Raw genomic sequence first — 25,868 nt, forward strand, 5'->3', positions numbered from 1 at the left:
CAACTAGTCATAGAGAGTGGCAGGAAAGGACTCCCCCTCTGATAATACATTCTAGGAACTAGGTTTAAGGAGCCAGGGCTTGGGACGCAGCCATACATTACCTAGATCACAGGCTTAACACACCATACACCAGGCAGGGGCTGGGTATCTCAGGTTTTCTAGTGGGAAAAAGGCAATTCAAAATACAGGTTTCCAGATTCATTCCTTTTTCTGGATTTCCCTGTGACCATGCCAGAGTGGCTACTACTCATCCCTGTATTACAGCTTGGTAGAATGCAGTCTGAACTGACAACCAGCCACCTGCTTCACTTTCCAGCTATATAGCCTTGGATAAGTTACTTAACATTTCTGAGCCTCAGCTTCCTCATTTATATAAGGGAGAAATTATCCCATGGGATTGTTTTGAGGGGAGTAAGTGCCTAATGACTTGTCAACAGTTGACTTTCAATAAATTTTCTTCTCTACTCAAACTCACCTTTGCCTCTCATCTCCTATTTATCCTACACATTGGTGGTGATGAAATCTTGAAAACAAAATTGGCCAGGCACAGTGGCTTATGCCTGTAATCCCAGCACTGTGGGAGGCTGAGGTGGGTGGATCGCATGAGCTCCAGAGTCCAAGACCAGTTTGGGCAACATGGTGAAACCCCGTGTCTAGAAAACATACAAAAATGAGCCAGGCGTGGTCACACACACCTGTTGTCCCAGCTACGTGGGAGGCTGAGGTGCAAGGATCACGTGAGCCTGGGAGGTCAAGGCCATAGTGAGCCAAGATTGTACCACTGCACTCCAGCCTTGAATGACAGAGCAAGACCTTGTCTCAAAAAAATGAATAAAATAAAATCTACATGATATCCCACTCCCACTCATGCTTCTGATGGCCTACTTTAGTATTTCTCTATCTTGAATAATGCATGAGCCTTGTTAAACTGAAAATAATTCTTTTTTTTCCTGGTAACTCACAGAACAACAACTGAAAATTATTAAGGCAACCCTGTGATGGCCAAGTCATGTAATGTCAGTATGAACAAAAAGCTAAATGTCTATCTTTTACTTATAGTTCCTCTGCACCAATAAAACCAAACCAAATTTGCAAATTAAACAGAATACAAAACCACAGACCTAATGAAATTCAAACCAACAACATTATCTCTATGAAATTAACCAGTTTGCAACTCAAATATGGCACTGACAGAAGCCACATAGATTCTTTTACAATGTCCATGTCCTCTAACATACCCTATGTGACAATAACATATCCTATGTAATTCTTTGACCATTTTACATTAGCTGCCGCAAGCCTTTGCTGGGCTATGAGATTAGTTGGTCTTTACTTGGTCTAACCAGGTGCTTATATAATCAGTCTGACTTGTTCCTCTGTCACTAGCCCACGACAAATTATTATAACTCAGTATAAATGTGACTGCAAACACAAACACAAGTGTCTATCCTGAAATCACCCAGAAGCCCTTGGGCAAATTTTAAATTCCAGAATTTGCTTGTATTGTTAAAATAACACAAAAATTTGTTTTTAATACTTGAAAATACAAACACTGGCCCTAGCCTGAGAAACAGTGGCATGTTGGATCAGGTCTAAACTCCATGTTCTGGCACCAAAGTCCTCCAAAGCTGGCCTTGCATTACCTATTTTACATATAACACATTTTAGAAACAGCTTAATATACATGTATATTATCTATACTCACAAAATTGTGATTTTAAATTATAATTATATTGAATGTGTTTATTTGGGAACAAACTGATATCCCATTCATGAACATGGTATAGCTTTCCATTTATTTAGATCTTTATCTTTCAATGAAGTTTCAAAGGTTTGCTCCATAAAGGTCATATATATAGGTTTTAGAAATTATATTTGCAAACTGTTTGTATACAGAAGTGGAATTGACTTTTGTATTATGATCTTATATTGAGCAATCCTGCTGAAGACTATTTTGTAAATTCTCTTGGATTTTTGTTGTAGATAATACTGACTATGAATAATGACTGTTCCTTTTCTTTTCTTTCTTTCTTTCTTTTTTTTTTGAGACAGGGTCTCACTCTGTCATCCAGGCTGCAGTACAATGGCACAATCTCAGCTCACTAGAGCCTTGACCAGGCTCACATGATCCTCCCACCTCAGCCGCCCAAGTAGCTGGGGCTGCACCACCATACCTGACTAATTTTTGTATATTTCATAAAGATGGGGTTTCACCATGTTGCCCAGGCCGGCCTCAAACTTCTGAGCTCAAGCAATCCACCTGCCTCAGCCTCCTAAAGTACTGGGATTACAGGTGTGCACCACCATGCCTGGCCTCCTTTTTCCCCATTTCTTATATTTCTTATTCTTGTCTTACTACACCGATTAGGGCCTGCAGTACTATGATAAATATAAATGGTAATAGCATCCTTATGCTCCTAATTTTAAAAAAGAAAGCTTCTAACGTTTCATCACTAAGTACGGTATTTGCTGGAGGTTTGGGTGGCTGGTCCCACATTTTCCATGTGTCTATTTCAGTTAGACTGGCTTTCTTGTTAATATACTAGCATACTGGCATCACTGCTAATAATATTACCTCAGAAAATATTTCAGTTGTTGTGCTCAATACTTGCTGTATATTCTTTTTCCTCTACTAGCCTGGAAGGGTATCTTCTTTCTTTCTGCTAACCATCCTTCAAGGCTCCTTTCTGATTCCACCTCCTCCAGGAAGCCTTCTCTGACATCATGGCTCTCTGAAGCTTCCTGACTTTCTGCTTACTTGGGGGAAAGCCATCAGAGTTTGTCTTAGAGGCCAGAGAGTATACAGCAGAGTTTATTCTCAAACAAAAGACTGCTCTGTTTAGCACACATTTTTAAAGAGAAGGTTAATCAGGAGATTTTAAATTAAATTAAAATTCAGATTTAGGGCATCTCTGAAAAATTAGATCTGTTATTATTGGGCCTTTCACTTCTTTATGGGCACAGTTAGCTGTAGCCAAGTAGCAGCGCCCTCTTCAGACTGAAGTTACAATCTCTGGTTCATCACAAACCCACTGTTCCCTGTTGACCTTTAATGTACTTTGTTCATATATTCTGCCTTCCTAGCTTGTATGCAGTTGATTTTGTGACTGCTGGTATCAAAGAAACTGCAAGACACGAAGTATCAGACTCTGGCTTTGTCACTTGCTGGTATAAACTTAGGCAAGTCACTAACTCTTTGAGCCTTTTCATGGTTTCCTCACCATGAACATGAGCTAATGGCTTGTACCTCAGCTGATTCATAGTTGCAGGAAATTCAGATGAGATAGCCCATTGGAAACCAGAAATTGCTTTAGAAATGACAGCTGGATAGCATAGTCAACGCAGTGAGACCCCATCTCTACAAAAAAGTTTTGAAAAAATTAGCTGGGTGTGATGGGTGCCTGCAGCACCAGCTACTTGGGAGGCTGAGGTGGGAGGATCACTTGAGTCCGGGAGTTCAAGGTTACAGTGGGCTATCATGTCACTGAACTCAGATCTGGTTTTGACGGGAACAGTGTATTAACAGTGTTAATACACTGCCACCAAAGTATGTATTTCCACAGCTTCTTTGTGTACCCCGATGGCCGGCAGTGTGGAGAAGAAGCTTGCCCAGAATGACAGTGCCCACACCACAGTACACAAGCTATGGCCTGCAGGCCACATCCAGCCCACTAACCCATAAGCTAAGAGAGACTTTAATATATTGAAATGGTTGGAAAGAATTCCAATTTCAGGTTCATAAAAAAAATTTGTTTTCAATTTGCAATTTAAAGGATTTTAAGTTGCATTTTTACATGCACCACATTCATTCATTTACGACTGTCTCTGGCTGCGTTTGTGCTACAGCGGCAGAGGTGGAGAGCTATAACAGAGACCGCATGCTCTGCAAAGCCTGAGCCACTGCTATCTGGCCCTTGACAGGAAAAGTCTGCCGCCTCCTGGAGTTGAGTGTTTGCTGTGTAGCAGGCCCTAAGCTTTACCTACATTATACCCATTTAATTCTCCCAGTGTCCTGAGAGGAAGGTATTGACCTCACTGCAGGCCGCCTGAGAGAATTTAAGTCACCTGTGTCCACAATTATGCTTTCATCAAACATCTGCCTTCAAAACATGGTGCCACGCACTGTGCTAGGAGACAGAGAATTTAGCAGTGAACAAAACAGACTCAGCTTCCGCTTTCTCCTGGGGGAGGAAGGTGAAGAGCAAACAGGTAGTTAAGAATTATGTTAAATGCTAGGAGAAAAAAGTCACCTCTCAGCTGAGGTAATGGGGGATTCAGCCCAACTCTGTTGCCAATGCCCTGCTTTTTAATTTTGAATTAATTATAGACTCATAAACAGTGCAGAGAGGTCTTATACATTCATCACCCAACTCATCTCATGAGTGGCACCTTACGTAATTACAGTACTTTATCCAAACCGGGAAACCAATGTGAGCACAATTCACTTCACATAGATATCACCCACTTTTACGAACTACTACTATTATTTATTATTATTTTTTGAATCTCACTCTGTCACCCAGGCTGAAGTGCAGTGGCGTCATCTTGGCTCACTGCAACCTCTGCCTCCCAGGTTCAAGCAATTTTCATGTGTCAGCCTCCTGAGTAGCTGAAATTACAGGTGTGTGCCAACACACCCGGTTGCTTTTTGTATTTTTAGTAGAAACAAGTTTCACCATGTTGCCCAGGCTGATCTCAAACTCCTGGCCTCAAATGATCCGCTCTCCTCGGCCTCCCAAAGTGCTGTGATTACAGGCATGAGCCATTGCACCCAGCTGTACTATTATTTTCTGTGGTATATTTTTGTGTATAATTCTATGCAAGGCCCCTGCTTTTTACTACTATATTACATAATTCCAACTTGAACCACCTCTAGCATGTACCCCAAGTAGCCCTGAAAGCAGTAACATTTAGGGACCGTTCTTGGACCAGGTCATACGACGAGAAGGTGTGGACCTTGATCCCCTTCGCTGGGGCCTCTCATACCCTGCACTAAACTGCTTGTCAAAGTCAAGACTTCAACTTTCCCCTTTACAAGAAAACACACATGAATTCTGTGTCTGCATTTCTCCCAATTTTCTTGAAACAAGACCCAGGAGACCGCTCAAAATTCCCAATATAACTGCCCACATGAGAGAACTCTCAATATAGAAGCAGGAAAAAACAAAAACAAAAAGCTTTCCCTCAAACAACTGACAAGCTTCTTCCTTTCCTGTAAAAAGAACTGTAATACCATTCACTTATTCAGTAAAATATGTACTGAGTTCCTCCTGGCTTCCAGGTACTGGGGTACAAAGATGAATAGACACAGTTCATGCCCTCTGTGAGCTGTGATCACAGGCTGGTGCTGGAGATAGGCACCAGTCACCTAGAATGTCTACTCAAAGTCCTATGTCCACTTTTAAATGATACTATATAGTTGGCTGCTAGGATTTTTCAATAAACAATCCAATGTGATGACTAAAGGGAAAAAATGATGAGATATAATGCAAAGACTGGTAGAAGGTGAGGACAAGGTGAGGCAGCCACACCCCGCTTCCCTGGGCACTGGGCTGGCAGAGGGCATCCAGCTGCATGTGATTCCCCTCGCGGATCCTGACTCAACCCTCAAGACTCCTCATTCTTCCTCCTGTTCTTCAGGCCAGGTTTCTTATTTTCCACTCCTGTTTTGTTAAATCTAAGCGTATATTTGGTGGTTTTGTTGTTCTTGTTATTTTTGAGACGGAGTCTCGCTCTGTGCCCAGGCTGGAGTTTAGTGGCACGATCTTGGCTCACTGCAACCTCTGCCTCCCAGGCTCAAGTGATTCTCGTGCCTCAGCCTCCCAAGTAGCTGGGACTACAGCATGTACCACCATGCCTAGGTAACTTTTTGTATTTTTAGTAGAGATGGAGTTTCACCATGTTAGCCTGGTTGGTCTCGAACTCCTGACCTCGGGTGATCTGCCCACCTCGGACCCCCAAAGTGCTGGGATTACAGGCGTGAGCCACTGTGCCTGGCCCTAAGTGTATATTGTGTATGGATTTATGTATACTCATAAACCTACTTCAAATCCTTTTTGGAAAGAAGTGGGCTATAAAAGTTTACAAATGGAGTTTCAGAAAAGATACCACAGTCATCTGAACACACCTAGAGCACTGTTTTCTGGCCATCAACTAAGAGGGCATCTGAGTGCCTGCCTGGATTGCCTCATTTCCTGCTTATTCCTCCTTGGGGCCTCCCTGACATCTTAGTTCTCAAAGTGTGAAGAGTGGGACAGAAGGGATGTGTGCATGCAGGTGAAAAACAAGTTGTTTTGTGGGTCAAGATAAATCCTGAAAGCCAAACACAGTAAACATCCTGCTTTGTGGGAGAGACCCATCTCCCACAGTCAACTGCCCGGCCTGAAATACCAAGATGTGTCCCGGGATCAATGGCACCTCAGTAAACTGTCCCCATCCTGTTCCGCAGGCTCCAGCTCGCGCATGGGGAAGGAAGCTAACTCCCCTGGGATGTGCGGGTCTCGTTACATGCGCCTGCGCTGTGCAGCTCCCCAGAGCCACTGACGCAGAGAAGCCAGACAGCAAGCGCTCAATCAAAATAGAAGAAACTCAAATGGCTTTTCCCCCAATTAGAGCCAACGGAGCCAATTCACGAAGTGTGAAAGAGAGAGAAATGCAAACACAGTCACAATAGTAATAGCAGGCACAAGATGACCACCAGCTTCCCTAGGCTAACGCAGGGATTCTCAACCTTTTTCATTATCATGCTTCCCCTAAACGTCTCTAAACATCTCCTTCCCCTGTATGAAAAATATTTTTCTTTCAACATTTATTTAGTGCCTATGATGTGCAAGGAGCTATTTTAAGTCCTAGGGATACAGCAATGAAAAATACAGTTTCTACTCTCATATAACTCATGTTCTAGTGGAAGCAGCAGACCAAAAAAAAAAAAACAAAAAACCAGAACATATGTCAGATGGTGACAAATGCTATAAAAAAGTATTAGGCAGGCTAAGGGGATACGGGTTAACTTATTACGTAGAGTGTTCAGGGAAAGGACGTGCTGAAATAAGACCTGGAGAAAGCGGGTGCTAGGCAGATGGAAGAGAACACGCAAACGCCTGGAGCTGGAGCACGCTTGCTGTGTCACAAAAGCAGCAAGGAGGCCAGAGCGGCTCACCCAGGAGAGAAGCGCGGGACATGAGGTCAGAGAGGTAAGGGAGGAACCCATGGGGTCTTGTAGACTGAAACTGAACAGACTGGCTCTCTCACTCCAAATGCACTGGGAAGGGGAATATCATGACACATCTTACCAGGGTATCTCTGGCTGTTGTGTTGAGAGCAGACTGGGGTAGGGGGTCGGTTATAAGCGGGGAAATCAGCTAAGAGGCAATATAAAAATAAGACAAGAGAGGACGTTAGTTTGGCTGAGGGTGATAATACTGCAGGTGGTAAGAACTGATAACGTTCTGGATAGATTTTTTTTTGAATTTTTTTCTAATACAGCCAAATCACATTCTCATAGCTAAAAATAATTAACAATAATTATGATATCCAATACCCAGTTGATATTCAAATAACCCTGGATCATGCCATAATTATTTTCTGGATGCTTGGATCAATATCCAAATATGGTACCTATATTGTAATTGATTGACATTTATCTCTTAAATCTCCTTTAATCTATAGGCTTCTCCTCTATTACTTTTTCTTTAAAATTTGTTTTTTGTAAAATCTGGGTCATTTGTCCTATACACACAATCTGGATTTTGCTGACTGTGTCCTCCTGGGTTCTTTTAACATGTTTCTCTGTTCTCTGTATTAACCAAAAATTGCTACTTAGTCTGAGTTGCCTGTGAGACATATCAGAAGAGATGGTGAGTAGACACATACAAATCTGGGATCCAGGGGAGAAGTCTAGACTGGGGCTAGAAATGAGGACCTACAGAGAGAGTTGAAAGCCACAATTCCGAGGGAATGAGTGTAGATGAGGAGAGGAATGTTCTAAGGCCTGAGCCCCGGCCACTCTTGTGTTAACAGCTGGGGAGATAAGGAGTCACCAGGAAAGAAGATGAGGTGTACGTCCAGCGAGATAAGAGAACAAATTTAGGACACTGACCTTTGAAGCCAAGAAAACAAGATACTTAAAGAATTTAGGGGAGGGATCAACTGTGTTAGTGTGGTCTGCAGGCTCAGTGTGATAAGCACTGAAAGTTGACCATTTTTCTTGGCAAAATGGATATCACTGGTGCCCTTGGTAAGAGCTGCTCCGGTAGACTAGAGACAAGGCTGATTGGAGAGGGTTCAGGAGCAGGTGGGATGAGAGGAATTAGGAAATAAAGACGACTCTTACAGGAAGTTTTGATGCAAGGCGGAGCAGAGAAAAAAGGCGGCAAGTGCTGAAGAACGAGGCGTGGAGGGAAGATGTGCTACAGCTTCCAACACGGCATTCATCACGGCGTATTATCCCCGGGAAACTTTAACATCACGGATAAACTGTTTGTCTATTTAGACACCACATGTAAATATGCACTTTATTCATTTAAAAAAGGAAAGATTTCCCTCCCCATCCCCAAGAACCAGTTTTTGCTCCCTTGCAAGCAATACCGCTCCTTGATGAAAATGCATGTGCTAAATTAACCAAAATGTTCCAAGAGACGAATCCAGCTGCCTGACTCTTCCAACATTTATTAACGTAAAGAATTCTTTTGATGGGTAAGAGAAATATTTTCAGGTACGGTGTAGACACTAGAGATGTGCCAGGGAAAACAGAGCTTTTAGATAAACATGTGCTCCCAAACAAAATCCTGCAATGTGGGCCTATAAGATATCTCTATATTCTAATAGTCACACAGGAGCATCAAACCTCAGGACTGTCTCCATGCAGAGATGGGGCTGGGGAGTTCCAGGATAACTCCCTTCAGAAATAGTTGGGTGCAGTGAATTAAGAGCCCACCATTTTGAGTCAGGAAGATCTGGCGTGAATCCCACTTTTGCTGCTTCCTGGTTGTGACCTTCGGCCACTATAATCTCCTTTAGCCTCAGCTGCTTTATTTATAAAATGAGATAAAGGTAATTCCAAATATAATTGTCACTTTTTTTTTTTTTTTGCCTGTTTTCTCTCTTCTTGGAGATCTACCTTGCCTTCAATGTAATTTGAGTAGGGTTGACTCCACCCCTGGTACCTGAAGTAGACAGATGACCCAGGGATGGCCAGAGTACTTAAGTTACCAGTAAAGGGTCTTGACTGTGAGTCATCCAGGTTCTTGGCATTTTGAGCAAAGAATTGGGCAAAACGCACAAATGAAGCAATGAAAGCACAGATTTTTTAAAGGAAAGCACACTCCACAGCGTGGGAGCAGGATGGAGCAAGGGTCTCAAGAGTGCTGGTTATAGAATTTTCTGGGGTTTAAATATCCCCTAGAGGTTTCCCATTGGTTACTTGGTTACATCCTATGTAAATGAAGTAGTGGCCCATGACCAGTCTGATTGATTGCAGAAAGCAACCAATCAAAGGCTGAAGTTACAAAATTATACCCCTATGCAAATGAAGACTAGGCCCACGACCAGTCTGATTGGTTCCAGGAGGGGACGAGAGTACTTTCCATTTTTCATCTGCCATGAAGAAAATGCGGGTGGGGGTGCAAAGGAAGTAGCCTCTGATCCTTTTGTTACTTAGGCATGGAAAGTTACGGTTTTCCTTTTGAGTCCGTTCTAGGAAGTCAGTGTGAATCAGCCTTAGGTTCCCTGCTTCCAGACCCTATTCTCCCACCTCACTTATGCCTGGTTACGTTGACTGGACAGAGAATGACCACGTGACCTGAGCTAGGTCAATTGGGGACTTCCTCCTGATTGGTGGCACTACGAAGTGCTTGGTTACCACTATGAAGACATAGCTTTATGGCTTTTTAAAAAATCACTATAAGAAAAATACAGAACTGTGGGTGGCATCTTTGTCATCGTGCAGAAAGTCTTTCTAAGAATGAAGTTTATTCAGAAGAAAGCATAGCCAAGACACTGAGCAGAGAGACTGTGTCCTGCTAGCTATTGAACTCCTGGTTCCAGCCATACCTGAAGCTAAACACATAGCTCAGCTTGTCAGATACATGAGTCAGTAGGTGCTCCTCCTTTTTGTTGTCACAGAAGCCAGTTTATCCACGTTTCCATCATCTACAACTGTAAAGGCTGTGACTAATATACTGTTTCACTGCCCGATATTAAAAATGCTTTTAAGTTCTAGGAAGTGTCTTTCTCTGAATGAACACTCAGTAAACAGGACTGATCCTTAGTCTGTTATGCACCCAGTGCTGTGCCGGGCATCAAGTCTATAAAGGTAAGTAAACTAAAAGGTATTATGTAAAATTAGCAGCTTATGTGTTAGGATGTATCAACAGAGATAACTCAATTTAGAAAGGGAAGCAGGGGCTGTGTTATCCTAAGGAGTTTGCCAGGCCTGAAAGGGAGGCCAGGTAATTCTAAACAGAGGCAGCAACAAATATAAAAGCATGGAGTTGTGTCTGAAGAGATAGTCAGGGCATAGCTGAGCATGCAAACTCAAATGTCTGCAGGGACCAAGCAGGTAACATAAATGAGTGAAACGTTATCATTTTAAGGCAGCAAATGGCAATGACTCTTGGCCTCAGTCACGGAAGACTGGAGAGAGCTGGGGATGGCAGCAAACAGGTGATGGCAAGGCCCATCACAGCACAGAATACAGTTTGTCCATGCCATCCACTGTCACCTTCTGCCTTTAGTAAGAAGAGGGTTTTAGCTATTCACATGGCCACGTAGATGAGGACCACACGTCCCCAGCTTCATTTGCAGTCAGATGTGGCCATCTTATACATTCTGACCAATAGGATGCAGAGGAAATGATGTATGCAACTTCCAGGTTGGATCATGAAGAAAGGGACCCTCCACTTCTCCATCCCACTGCTGGAGCAGACAGGATGGTGGGAAACGAAGCAGTATCTTGGACCAGAAGATGGAACCCACTGCAGAGAACAGGGAAAAAGAAGACAGAAGTATGCGGTGTCTCTGACACCATGGAGCTATCGTATCTGCCCTGGGCAATTAGTGCTTTGACTGTCACATGAGAGAAAAACAAGTTTCTACCCTGTTTAAGTCACTTGTTCTGGTCTTTGTTACAACAGTCATACATGCATCTTGACCAACACTCTCACATGCAGAGAGCAGCCACTTCTTGGCGCCTAAGGATTACTGCCATGAGGAACTGTGGGCTCATATGGTGCCTTTGTCCAATTTTCCAAGAGATTATGCAAATCTAGATTTTCTTATATCTGACATTTACATATTGGCAACTAATTCTGATTTTTAACACTGTACAGGCCAACATAACTGGTGTGGGGCCTGGTATCATTTCTGGTCCACAGGCCTCTCCAAAACAAAGACTTCATTGGAACGAGTAACAGAACTTAGGGTAATAGAGTCCTTTGAGTTTGGGCAACATGACACAGTTCCTGCCAACTTTAATTACCCTCAAATACAGTCCCATTCCCTGGAGAATAAGCCAGATGTGGTGGCACACACCTGTAATCCCAGCTACTTGGGAGGTTGAGGCAGGAGGATCACCTGAGCCTAGCAGTTTGAATCTAGCCTGGGTAATATAGTGAGACCCTGAATAAAGAAAAAAAGAAGAAAAAGAAAAAGAAAGACGGAAGGAAGGGAAGGGGAGGCAAGGGGAGAGGAAGATGGAAGGGAATGGAAGGGAAGGGAAGATGGAAGGGAAAGGGAGGGAAGATGGAAGGGAAGGGAAGATGGAAGGGAAGGGGAGGGAAGATGGAAGGGAAGGGGAGGGAAGATGGAAGGGAAGGGGAGGGAAGATGGAAGGAAAGGGGAGGGAATATGGAAGGGAAGGGAAGGGAAGGGAAGGGCAGATGGAAGGGAAGGGGAGGGAAGATGGAAGGGAAGGGAAGACGGAAGGGAAGGGAAGATGGAAGGGAAGGGGAGGGAAGATGGAAGGGAAGGGGAGGGAAGATGGAAGGGAAGGGGAGGGAAGATGGAAGGAAAGGGGAGGGAATATGGAAGGGAAGGGAAGGGAAGGGAAGGGCAGATGGAAGGGAAGGGGAGGGAAGATGGAAGGGAAGGGAAGGGAAGATGGAAGGGAAGGGAAGGGAAGGAAAGGGAAGAGAAAATGGAAGGGAAGAGAAAATGGAAGGGAAGGGAAGGGAAGATGGAAGGGAAGGGAAGGGAAGATGGAAGGGAAAGGAAGGGAAGGGAAGGGAAGATGGAAGGGAAGGGAAGGGAAGATGGAAGGGAAGGGAAGGGAAGATGGAAGGGAAGATGGAAGGGAAGCGAAGATGGAAGAGAAGGGAAGGGAAGATGGAAGGGAAGGGAAGATGGAAGGGAAGGGAAGATGGAAGGGAAGGGAAGGGAAGATGGGAAGGGAAAGGAAGATGGAAGGGAAGAGAAGGGAAGGGAAGATGGAAGGGAAGGGAAGATGGAAGGGAAGACGGAAGGGAAGGGAAGGGAAGATGGAAGGCAAGGGAAGGGAAGATGGAAGGCAAGGGAAGGGAAGGGAAGGGCAGATGGAAGGGAAGGGGAGGGAAGATGGAAGGGAAGGGAAGACGGAAGGGAAGGGAAGATGGAAGGGAAGGGAAGGGGAGGGGAGGGAAGATGGAAGGGAAGGGAAGGGAAGGGAAGGGAAGATGGAAGGGAAGGGAAGGGAAGATGGAAGGGAAGACGGAAGGGAAGGGAAGATGGAAGGGAAGGGAAGGGAAGGGAAGATGGAAGGGAAGGGAAGATGGAAGGGAAGGGAAGGGAAGGGAAGGGAAGATGGAAGGGAAGGGAAGATGGAAGGGAAGGGAAGGGAAGATGGAAGGGAAGAGAAGGGAAGGGAAGGGAAGGGAAGATGGAAGGGAAGGGAAGGGAAGATGGAAGGGAAGAGAATGTAAAGGAAGGGAAGAGGGAAGGGAAGACGGAAGAAGGGAGGGAGGGAGGGAATCCCTGGAGAATGGACTGACAAGGCCTGTAAGTTAGCAGCAGCAACCACCGTGGTGCCTTACTTGCCCACAGCCTCACCCTGTAGGGCCTCCCTGGACACCAGTGGCCTTTACCAGGATTAAACTCTGTTCCTTTCTCCTCCTCCCTTTCTCTCCTTTTCAAGATTAAAGAATTTCTCAGGGCTGGGTGTGGTGGAGCACACCTGTAGTTCCACATACTCGGAGGCTGAGGTGGGAGGATTGCTTGAGCCCAGGAACTCAAGACCGGCCTGGGCAACATGGTAAGATCCCAATCTCCACAAAAAAAGTAATAAGTTAGCCAAGCATGGTGGCCTGTGCCTGTAGTCCCAGCTACTTGGGAAGTCAAGACAAGAGGATTCCTTGGGCCAAGGAGTTCAAGGATGCAAGGCACTATGATTGCACCTCTGCACTCCAGCCTGGGTGACAGAGTGAGACCCCCATCTCAAAAAAAAAAAAAAAAAGTGTCAGGAGACAGGGCTAGATATTAGTATCATGGAGCAGAAACCGGCAGGTGGAAAGGGCATCCCTCAATTTGAAATGGAAGGTCTGGCAGCCTCACCAAACAAGTTCATCCAGACAAACAGCTCAGTGGAGGAGTCGTCGGAGGCGACCTAAAGGAAGACGCAGAAGGTGCGACATCCGATGCTCATTTTGTGGGACCCGTTGATGACACAGGTTACGAGAAAACAACCAAAGAGGCATCAGCACTGCACGGGGCCCCACCAAAGCTCCCCTCCAAAGAACAGAGATCTTGTGTGGCACAGCTGCAGTGAGCCCAGCTCTCTCCTCTGGATTCAGGTAAAGCACCCACTCAAGGCCCACAGTCAGCCACAGGCAATGACGCTAACTGCCGGCCAAGCAGTGCCAGCATCAAGGTATTGCTCACACAGGTTCAAACCACTTGCTATCCTCTCGAGTCAAAATAAACATCAGGGAAATAGCCACGGCATTGCTGTTGCACAATGAAAAAAATACAGACAATCATGTTACAGGAAAAGAAGTTCCTGTTTATAAGGCCCACTGCCCTCTAGGGAGCTGCTTCCGGTTTGGTGAGAAGTCTTTGTTCCGTGGTGCCCTCGCTGAATTAAGATACGCAGTTTAGAGGGAGGAGCTGGAGAGAGTTTCCCTGCACAGCAGAGGGAGAAGGATTTGGAAAGGAGGAGGATGACTAATCCAGGAGGGAAGGGAGATAAAACAGAAGGGGGAGGAGAATGAAGCAGGAGGCAGGTCTACATTCTCCAAGAGCCTCTCTACCCGTCACTGGCCAACACCTAAAACCAACCCACCACTGGGTTCAGTGAAGTTGTGTGGCAAAACTTCAGCTGAGCCCAGCTCTCTCCTCTGGATTCAGGTAAAGCACCCATGCAAAGGTCCATGGTCAGCCACAGGCAATGACTCTAATTGCCAGCTGAGCAGTACCAGCATCAAGGTATTGCTCATAGAGGTTCAAACCACCTGCTACCCTCTCAAGTCAAAAAACCCAAAAAAAAAAAAACCCCACAACAACCAAACATATGGCCGACAGCAAAGGGTAAAGGAGGTGGGTGAGAAGGCAGAAAAGGGGAACAGAACACAGGCTCTTTGGAAATTAAATGAAGTACATAGGAGTAGTGGCTCACACCTGTAATCCCAGCACTTGGGGAGGCTGAGGCGGGCAGATCACTTGAGGCCAGGAGTTCAAGATGAGCCAGCAAAACCCCATCTCTACTAAAAACACAAAAATTAGCTGGGCATGGTGGTGCACACCTGTAATTCCAGCTACTCTGGAGACTGAGATGGAAGAATTGCTTGAACCCTGGAGGCAGAGGTTGCAGTGAACCGAGGTCACACCACTGCACTCCAGCCTGGGTGACAGAGCAAGACTCTGTCTCAGAAAAAATAAAAGTAAGTACATGGGAGGCCTTTGAGCTCCTCACACAGAGATTCCGAGCAATTTTGCCAAAACCTTTGAGGGATGGAGAGGCCCCATGCCATTTGGATACTATCATCTCCCCCAGAACAAGAGTTATGGGTTCGTACAATGTGCCAGTGCTAAACAATTTACATGAATTTGTATTTGATTCTTTCAATATCTTAAGAAGTGGGTATTATGAGACATATTTTACAGATGCTTTAACATGTTAAACATTTTGCTTAAGATCACAAAGCTGGCCGGGCATGGTGGCTCATGCCTATAATCCCAGCACTTTGGGAGGCCGAGGTGGGTGGATCACGAGGTCAAGAGATCGAGACCATCCTGGTCAACAAGGTGAAACCCCGTCTCTACTAAAAATACAAAAATTAGCTGGGCATGGTGGTGCGTGCCTGTAATCCCAGCTACTCGGGAGGCTGAGGCAGGAGAATTGCTTGAACCCAGGAGGCGGAGGTTGCGGTGAGCCGAGATCGCGCCATTGCACTCCAGTCTGGGTAACAACAGCAAAACTCCGCCTCAAAAAAAAAAAAAAAAAAAAAAAAATCACAAAGCTAATAGCAGCAGGGCCAAGATTCAAAGCCAAGCCTGTTTGGCTCCAAATTCTGTGTCATTCTGCTCAGAAAAAGATCACATTTAGCTTTCAGAAATTGATTCTGGCCAGGTGTGATGGCTAACACCTGTAATCCCAGCAATTTGGGAGGCTGAGATGGGTAGACTGCTTGAGCTCAGGAGTTCGAAACCAGCCTGAGTAACATGGTGAAACCCTGTGTCCTCAAAAAAAACACCCAAGTTATCTAGGTGTGGTGGTGCACACCTGTAGTCCCAGCTACTTGGGAGGTTGAGGTAGGAGGATTGCTTGAGCCTGGAAGGTTGAGGCTGCAGTGAGCCGTGATTGCACCACTGCACTCAAGTCTGGGCGACAGCGTGAGACTCTGTCTTTTAAAAAAGAAAAGTGATCCTGATTACATTCACTAATCTGGGATACACTGACATCCCAAGCCTCCTGATGTATGGTACTAAGAAGGACAAACATTGCTTCAGTGGGATTTTTGCCAACAATACATAACATGAATCTATTCACAAGGAAACACCATACACGCCTAATTTGCAGAGCATTCCCCAAACAACTCACTTGGATTCTTCAAAATTGTCAAGGTCATGAAAGACAAAGACTGAGTATTCTAGACTAATGGCCACTAAAGACACATGATGACTAACTATAATTCATGATCTTGGGCTATATCTTGGACAGGGAAAAATAATATAAAGAACATTATTAGGGCAATTCGGTATAATTTGAGAATGATAGTGATATTGTGGTTATGCAGATGATTCTTGTCCTTTAGAGATGCATGTTGCAATAGCTAGGGTATTTAGGGACATGATGTCTGCAACCTACTCTCAAAGTGTTCCATAAAATATTAAGTAGATAGACAGGAAGGAGGGAGGATGAAGCAGGATACTTACATTTTAGAAATTACAGTAAACATATGAGGAAGTTCACTATACTGTCCTTACAACTTTCCTTAGTGCCTTGAACTTTTTAAAATAACAAAATTAAAGGAATTCTGACTTTAATTTCTGGCAATGTGACAGACTGGGTATCCTCTCAAGTGAAACACGTATGGAAAAAAATGGAAAAAAAAATTTTATTTGAGAGAGGGTCTCATCCTGTCACCCAGGCTGGAGTGCAGTGGCACGATCACTACTCACTGCTGCCTTAACCTCCCAGGCTCAAGCGATCCTCCCACCTCAGCTTCCAAAGGAGCTGGGACCGCAGGCATGCTCCACCACGCCTAGCTGACTTTCGTAGTTTTTGTAGAGACAGGGTCTCGCCATGTTGCCCAGGCTGGTCTCAAACTCCTGGACTCAAGTGATTTGCCCATTTCAAAGTGCTGGAATTACAGATGTGAGCCACCATGCCTAGCTAAAACATTTTTAAACATGTTGCTGAGTTGGCATGAAAAGAAAATATCCCAAGAAGCCAAAAATTAAATAAAACAAGAATCCTGGGAGATATCAAATTCCAAAACCAGTTTCCACCCTGAGAGTTTGTTCATCCTTGGGGACTCTTGAGCTTCCATCTTTTAAAATACCACTTCAAGATGGTTATAATGCATACATCATAAAATTCACCTTTTAAAACTGTACAATTCAGTAATTTTTAGACTATCTAATTTCAGAACATTTTTATCACCCCCAAAAGAAACCCCATACCCATCAGCAATCGTTCATTCCTCCCTCTTCCGGCACGCACCAACACACTCATCTACTTGCTGTTTCTACAGAGGTGCCTGTTCTGTACATTTCCCATAAATGGAATTTTACAATACATGGCCTTTTGTGTCTGACTTCTTTCACTTAGCATAATGTTTTCAAGGGTCATCAATTCCATAGCATGTATCAATATTTTATTTCTTTTTATTGCCAAATAAGATTCCATTGCGTGGGTATTCTGTTTATCCATTCATCAGTTAATGGACAATTGAGTTGTTTCTACCTTTTGGCTATTATGAATAATGCTGCTATGAACATTCATGATCTTGAAAAAGTATGTGCGTGTGTATGTGTGTGTGCACGCACACACGTGCATTTCGGGGTATGACATACACACACACACACACATATATTTGTTCCAATTTCTCCACACCCTTGCCAATACTTGTGATTGTCTTTTTAATGATATCCATCCTTATAGGTGTGAAGCAGTATCTCACTGTGGTTTTGGATTCTATTTCTCTAAAGACTAATGATGTTTAGCATCTTTTCATGTGCTTATTGGCCGTTAGTATATCTTTGGAGAAATATCTACTCAAATCCTTTGTCAAGGTTTCACCTAGGTACAGGATGGTGGGAGACAAAGCAAAGGCCCCATTTAAGGTGAAAGCCTAACAGGAAACCACCCATGTAAACCTGGGATCTTAAAAGGCCATTCCTTCAATGTGAGGATGGACAAGAAATTAACTCGGTGTCCAGTGGGAGCAGCAGGATAGCTTGAGTATCCCAATCTTGGCAATCAGTGGAGGGTGAAAAGATCTCCCTTTCAACTTACAGCACACTTATTCTCTCATGTGGGTTGGGGCTGAGTCTATGTAGGCCATAAAGAACAAAGTAGATGTAGAAAAGTTCAAGAATTTCTAGAAATGTAAGAGAACTGAAATTCAAAATCCAAAATTCAATGATAGATTAAACAGCTAAAAAATGAATTATTACAATGAAGTTATAGAAACAACTAAAATGCAGCCCAGGAACCCAGAGTTAAAAATTATCAGTTTAAAAGACATGAAAGATAGAGTCTAAGGATCTAATATGTATTTAATTAGAGTTTTAGAAGTAGATGAAATAAAATGGGAAAGACAATATTCCCAATATTTTAAGAGATAATGGTTGAGAATTTTCCACTATTGTTGAAAGAGCAGTAATTAGATCTAAGATTCCCAACCAAACCCAAGGATAAATAGAAATCCTTAGCCAGACATATCATAATGAAGTCGCTGTATACAAAGACAAATAAATTTTAAAGCTAAAGTAGCTAAATTTAAAAAACTGAATGGCAATCTGCAATTCTGACTGCCAACATCAACACCAATCATGGAGACCCGTAAGATAGAAGAATGATACTTTCAAATGCACTGAGACAAAAATAATTGCCAACTTAGAATTCTATAACCTGTATAATTATCTTTCAAGAATGAGGAAGAAAAAGATCTCCAGACAAAAATAGGAGGTGTGAGGTTTAAGAAGGAACAATGAGCAAAGGTATCAGGCAACTATGTGGGTTGTGAGTAGAGCTAAATTGTTGACTATATAAAACAACTACAATGCCTAATTTGTAGGTGGAAAAGTAGCTAAAACTAAACAACGAGAAAATACTATAAATTGTGAAGAATGTCATCTGATTTAGAGTTCTGAGGTCTTTGCATTTGTTTAGGAGCAGGATAAACATACTGTTTAATTTTACCCTGTATAACAGACTAAGTATGCATGTTAAGTATGCATGTTAAGATTTAGAGAATCTGCTAAAAGAATAGAACATAACTTCCAAACAAACAGAAGAGGGAAAGAGAATGAGAAACACAAAAAGGGAAAGTTAATCAGTTCAAAAGGTGGCAATCCAGCAGGCCATCAACCTAGAAGGGGCAAATTATGGCACGCTCATAAAATAAAATATGATAAAACTGTAAAAGTTCAGGAACACCTACCTATGTCAATACAGAAAACACTCAATGATGAATGGAAGAAGCAAGTCAGAGAAGGAAATCCCATGTGATTCTATATTATGTAAAGTGCAAAATAAGCCAAGGTAAACAATACTTGGAAAATTCTGAACTTTATAAAATATAGAATGGATACACACTTAAAGAAAAAAAAACAGGATAGTGGTTACCTTTACCTCTGCAGAAGAGGGCAGGGACTACGGGGGGCCTCTAAAATACGGGAATGTTCTATTTCTTAACCTCAGTGGCTGTGTATGCTTACTCGTTTAATCACAACTTAAATTCTAGGCCAGGTACAGTGGCTTACATCTATAATCTCAGAGCTTTGGGAGGGTAAGAGAGGAGGAATACTTGAGGCCAGGAGTTTAAGACCAGCCTGTGCAACATAGTGAGACCCTATTTCCACACACAAAAATGTCTTTAATTAGCCAGGTAGCTTGGTATGGTGGTTCATGCCTGTAATCCCAACACTCTGAGAGACTGAGGCGGGAGGATTACTTGAGTGTAGGAGTCTGAGACCAGCCTGGGTAACACAGTAAGACCCTGTCTCAAAAAAAGAAAAAAAATAGCCAGGCATGGTAGTGCAAGCCTGTAGTCCTAGCTACTCAGGAGGATGAGGCAGGAGGATTGTTTGAGTCCAGGAGTTCAAGTTTAGAGTGAACTATGATCATGCCACTGTACTCCAGCCTGGACAACAGAGCAAGATCCAATCTCTTAAAAAAAATAAATTGTATATGAGTTTTAGTATTGTATAATATTTCGCACAAAAAAGTTTCAGTGAAACAAAGAAGGAATCTTAGTTCTGGGACATGCAGAAGACATCTCCCCATTCTCAGTTATGTAAGTCTGTAGCCTAACCCTTGTGGACTGACCTTTTTCGTACCTTGGGAGACAGAAACATAAGCGTCGGCTCCCACCTGAGCTCTTGTTCCACAGGTTAGCCACTAAACCAGCCTGGTAGTAACCAGCGACCTAGTTAATGAGCTTTGGTCTTCCACCCTTCACAAAAGCAAACTCAGCACATAAAGGGAAGTTTAAAAATCCAACATTAGCTTCCCAGGGAGGTATGAACATTAGTTCATGATGTGAAATGTGAACGAAAAGGAAAACTGCTCAATATTCACGTCACAATTAAAAGGAATCTTAGCCATAATTTCCAAATATAAGCTAGTAGAATATTAAGGCTGGGTGCAGTGGCTAAAGCCTGTAATCCCAGCACTTTGGGAGGTGGAGGCAGGTGGATCACGAGGTCAGGAGTTCAAGACCAGCCTGGGCAAGATGGTGAAACCCCATCTCTACGAAAAATACAAAAATTAGCCAGGCATTGGGGCAGGTGCCTGTAATCCCAGCTACTCGGGAGGCTGAGGCAGGAAAATCGCTTGAACCCGGGCGGCAGAGGTTGCAGTGAGCTGAGATCGCGCCACTATACTCCAGCCTGGGTGACAGAGTGAAACTCCATCTCAAAAAGAATAAAAGAATATTAAATATATCTATTATAATCTTTTCAATCATCTCTTTCCCTAAGGAATTTCTGGGCCTGAGAGACCAGAAGAAGGTCAGAGCCTCAATGCACACAGACACTTCTCCCCTCTACAACTAAAGTTGAAGGGAGATTAGCTGACAAGTCATCAATATTGTTTACTCCAGGACTGCTGTGAACGGTGTCAGGCAACATAACTGCTTTCTGTCTCTAAAGTGACTTATTTGAGAATATCCCTTCAAGCCTGTTCAGTGTTTAGTGCTTCAGACCAACTTTTTCTCCCAAAGTGATATTTGATGCTTTTCAGTTTTTCATTGATGTAGATTTCTTGTTGCATTCTTTAAAACCTAAATTTAAAGTTTCTGTCCTACCTGAAGCCCTTTCTGGAAACAAGGCAGGTTATAAATAAACAACAAAGATACCTTTCTCCTTTGAATTCTTTTCCCCCTAGAAAGCGGCACCTGTTATAATTAGATTTTGAATAGATGAAGGAAGGGGCAAGATAAGGAATGAGATCAGAGCTTTGCACGTTTTCCAACAAAGATCATTAAACTCAGACCTCTGGAAAACTGATCACCCCATGGCTTTGTAGGACTTCTTTAAATAAAGTGTATAGAAACATAAATCAATGGAATCTTCCCACTGGACCTACAAAGCTGACATCACTCATGATAGTGTCTAAATCATTCTACTAATCATCTACATAATCTAAATGAGCTCAGCATGTTTAAGGTTCAAATAAGCAGCTCTCTGTCATTTTTAAAATAGCTTTTAAGCTTTCTTTAGTTACAGGTATGATCCTAATCCTAACCCTAGTATATACCAGAGAGGCTAAATTCTATGTTCCCCCTCATTGCTGAGTGTGTGAAAACTCACTAGAAGCCGATATGACCACTCATTCCAAATACAGCCCAGTCCAAGTGGAATTAATCTACAATATCTAGATCTGCTGATAAAAAATAGGGAAGAAATAAGCCTACAGTAACACAAGAAATAAACTAATATTTACTTCTGAGACAGAGATTCCATGTATTTTTGCTCACTTTATCTTCTACTAATATGTGACATCATCATTATCTTTCTATTACAGATGGAAGTTCAGGAGGTATCAGATCAGTTGTAAAGGTTACACAGCTCGAAATCAAATGTGTGTCTTAACCGAAATAGGGCAAGTCCTTAGAATGTTTCAGAAGCACCACAAATCACAGGTGGCCTTCCACCTCCGACACAGCGACCCAGGTAGAATCCAATAAAGTGGATGTAGTAAAGACTCCATGCGGATCCACTCACCTCTGCTACATTCCCCTTCCAGTGTGCCTTACTGTTCGCTAGAGGCTGGAAAGCCGGACCACACCTCAGGTTCCACACAATGATGTAGCTTCAGCAGACACACCATCCTAGACTTGGAAGAAGACAACACCGTGGCCCAAAGGACATGCTTTGGATGCTTCCATCTTCCTGCTGGCAGACATAGCCAAGGAGGGACTTGTATTTCTGTGGCAGTTATAGTTGAAATCTCAGCATCCCATTTCTTGCTTCATAGTGCTGAGAGGCAAGTCGGGGCAGCCATTTGGTATCACGACTCAGTGGACATCCAGGACCCAGCAGACTGGAGAGTGGATCCTGCTTCCTCGCTTTCCTGCTGATGGCAGGCTAGTTCCCTGGTATGATGCCAGCAGGTGCTCCTGGAAGCTCAGCCTAAAGCCTGCTCCTCCAACCCTACCAAAAATTCTGGAAGCTAACTAATGATGCACAATAAATCCCTTGCGGCTTCTACTAGCTACAGTAGATTGTCATCTTCAGTTGAACTCTGACTAAGACAATGAATATCCTACTTTCCCATGAAAGGGACACATTGCTACGCTGGCGCTATGAATCTCACGGGTGGGTACAGGGGACGGACAAGCTATCAGATTGTTTCATGCTGAACTCTCCAAGGATGTGCTGACTCATTCATGTGTTAAGAACTGTTTCCTCAAATCATGGCTCAACTAGAAATGGAAATGAAAGAAAGGAGGGATTCCCCACAACCTGGGACTGGTTTATTATCAAGTAAGCTAATGAATGTGAAAACCCTTTAAACGGTAGAGTGCTCGCTGGCACGTCGAGGGGCGAGACAGCCGCTGTGATGGACGCGTTCCTCAGGATCCAGCGCCTCGAGACCACCACCTTCACGGACGCCAAGGGTCCAGCGTGGTGTGCGAGCCGAAGCGCATGTTCGAGGACATCCTCAAGTGGCCGCCCGACGAGCAGCGGCTGCACGAGGACGACCAACTCTTGGATGACGGCAAGACACTGGGCGAGTGTGGCCTCACCATCAAACAGCACGGCCACAGGTCCCAGCCACCGTGGGGCTGGCCTTCCAGGCAGATGACACCGTTGAGGCCCTGCCCATCAAGCCGTTCTCCAGCCCGCCAGAGCTGGCCGACGCGATGAAGCCCCGGGACTCGGGAAGCAGTGCCAGTGAACGAGCCGTGCAGCGAGGGCCCCCAAGAGGCCCATTCCCCCCAGTAAAAGAGATTTGGGGGGAAAAAAGAAAGAAAAGTACGGGCACCTTCCTAGAAACAGCACTACTATAAATCCTAGCAAAAACAAACAAATGGTATTTCCCCGCCAAATTTTAGATTTAACTCTCTCTATGGGGTGAATAAAGGACCAAATGCCTACAAGGAATAAATGCCTCTTGAATTTCACCTCAAATTTGAAAACGTGAGGTTTTCTCCTACTATGATTTAATATCTTTTGAAGCATATTTTTTCTTTACATGTCTTAAATCCTGTAATTGATCATTTGTTTAAATAAACATAGAAAGGTGCTATTTACCACTATATTTGAAGGGCTAGACACAGATTCTGCCACACAGTAAATATTCAACACATTTTTATGACAATAAACAAGATATGCATTATTGATTTGCACTGTAAAACCCACAGCATTTTTTTTTATTTTTTATTTATTTATTTTTTTTTTAAGAGACAGACACAGTCTCACTCTGTTACTCAGGCAATCCTCCTGCCTCAGCCTCCCAAGTATCTGGGACTACAGCCATGCACCACCACACTTGGCTAATTTTTAAATTTTTGGTAGAGACATGGTCTTGCTATGTTGCTCAGGGTGGTCTCAAACTCCTGGCCTCAAGCAATCCTCTGGCTTTGGCTTTCCAAAGTGCTGGGGTTACAGGTATGAGCCACGGTATCCAATCTTCATAGCATTTTAGACTGGGAAAAACCTTGAAGAACTTGAGAATCAATACCAAGACATAACCTGAGACAAAGAAATAGCTGAAAAGTTTCCCTTTCCCAAAATTAATCTATGTATTATATAAAAGTTCAATGTCATCTGATAAAGGAGACAGCAGCAGTGACTGTAAAAAAAATTATAAACATCAACTCGAAAAAAATATAAACGTGAAAATAGGGAAAAAAGCTTAAAAAATCACAGCTGGGATAGATTATCCTATGAGATGTTAACATGTAATCTAGAACTACAGGTATTGGCTGGGTGCAGTGGCTCACACCCATAATCCCAGCACTTTGGGAGGCCAAGGTGGGTGGATCACGTGAGGTCAGGAGGTTGAGACCAGCCTGGCCAACATGGTGAAACCCATCTCTAAAAAAAATTAAAAATTAAAAATTAAAAAAGCAAAAGAACTACAGGTATTAAAACATGGAAACAGAGTAGAACAGACTAGAAAGTGTACAGTTGAACCCAAGCAGATACAAGTAGTAAGTGAAAAACAGAAAGCAATCCAGGTAAGGGAATGTAGAATGAATCTACCAATATGAAATGCTGGGACAACTAAGTAAACATCTAAAAACAAAATTAGAGCCCAATTTTATACTTTCTGCTGAAATGCATTTCAATATTAAATATTTTAAAGCACCTAAGAAAAATATAGGTAAAAGATTAATGCATAGTTCACTATATTTAGCTTTGTTAGTGAGATAGTACTTTCTGAGGATGACAGCCAATGTCGGGAAAACAATAAGACTGAGAGATTTAAAGACAAACTTTAGATTTTATAAATAAAATCACTATCATGCTTTGGGAGGCCAAAGCGGGAGGATTGCTTGAGCCCAGGAGTTTGAGAAGAACCTGGGCAACAAAACGAGACCCCCATCTCCACAAAGAATTAAAAAATCAGCCAGGCATGGTGGCATGTGCTGTAGTCCCAGTTACTCAGGAGGCTAAGGTGAGAGGCTCACTTGAGCCCAGGAGGTCGAGGCTGCAGTGAACTGTGATAGTGATACTGCATTCCAGCCTGGGTGACAGAGCAAGACTATCTCAAAAAAAAAAAATTCACTGTAAATAAAACTAAGGGATGATAAGCTAGAAAAAAATATTCACAACACAGAAAGAGGGTCAAATTCTCAATATTGGTTCACTGCTGCCTGTGAGCCAGATTCAAGTGATTCTCCAGGTTCAAGTGATTCTCCTGCCTCAGCCTCCTGAGTAGCTGAGACTACAGGTACATACCAGCATGCCTGGCTAATTCTTGTATTTTTGGTAAAGATGGGGTTTCACCATGTTGGCCTGGATGGTCTCAATCTCCTGACCTCGTGATCCACCTGCCTTGGCCTCCCAAAGTGTTGGGATTACAGGCGTGAGCCACCACGCCTGGCCTAAAAATATCTTTACGTGAATAACAAAACTACTGAACTTCTTTGTAGTTAGACCTATTTGTTGAACTCTTTATCCTTCCCAAATTCCACTGAAATGTCTCCCACTCCCAAATTAAAAAAAAATACATAGCAGTGCTGAAAACTAGAAAGAGCAGCAACAGTAGTCCAGAGCAGTGAGAACTTCCTGGAAGGCACTTGAGAACAAACTAATGATAAGCAAGGGAGTTTGCAGTCTGCAGCTCTGCAGCAGAAAATAGAGGATCTACTAAAAAAAGCAAGTCTCCAAGCAGACCCTCAGATAAGCCAAAGATTAGAAGCAGTAACAAGCTGGAGAAGGAATGAGTCAAGGGTAATCTGCTAAGGAGTACATTTAAAGGCTTAGAAACTACCAAGTTAATTCTCTTCCCCTCCCTCCAGCAGCTACTTCTGGAAATAGCCCCCAGGATAAAGATTCGAGATTTCCAGATGCTTCAACAAGCTATTTGCATACACCATGAGAAAGCCCATGCAGTTCTACTATCCCTAGTTTCCCCCTTGCACCGCTATCAATATTTCTCCTCCTTTGAAAAACCACCAGATGCAGATCACAGAACACGTTCACTACCAGGGGTGCAGGGATTCTCACTTAGGCTGAACCAACAGACTCCATCATCTCATCTTTGATTACAGACACAG

The 25,868-nt window shown here is 43.4% G+C and overlaps 1 protein-coding gene and 1 pseudogene across 2 annotated transcripts in view; one reads left to right on the forward strand and one right to left on the reverse strand.

The window, feature by feature from the left end:
* Window positions 1-25,868, reverse strand: part of CMTM8 (CKLF like MARVEL transmembrane domain containing 8) — a 121,929-nt gene that overhangs the window by 77,185 nt on the left and 18,876 nt on the right. The gene's annotated exons all lie outside the window — the stretch shown is intronic.
* LOC105705556 (elongin-B-like) lies at window positions 22,700-23,150 on the forward strand (annotated as a pseudogene).

This window comes from Aotus nancymaae, unplaced genomic scaffold, assembly GCF_030222135.1.
Source record: "Aotus nancymaae isolate 86718 unplaced genomic scaffold, 86718_ANA_hifiasm-v0.15.2.pri h1tg000019l, whole genome shotgun sequence".
NCBI classification, from domain to species: domain Eukaryota; kingdom Metazoa; phylum Chordata; class Mammalia; order Primates; family Aotidae; genus Aotus; species Aotus nancymaae.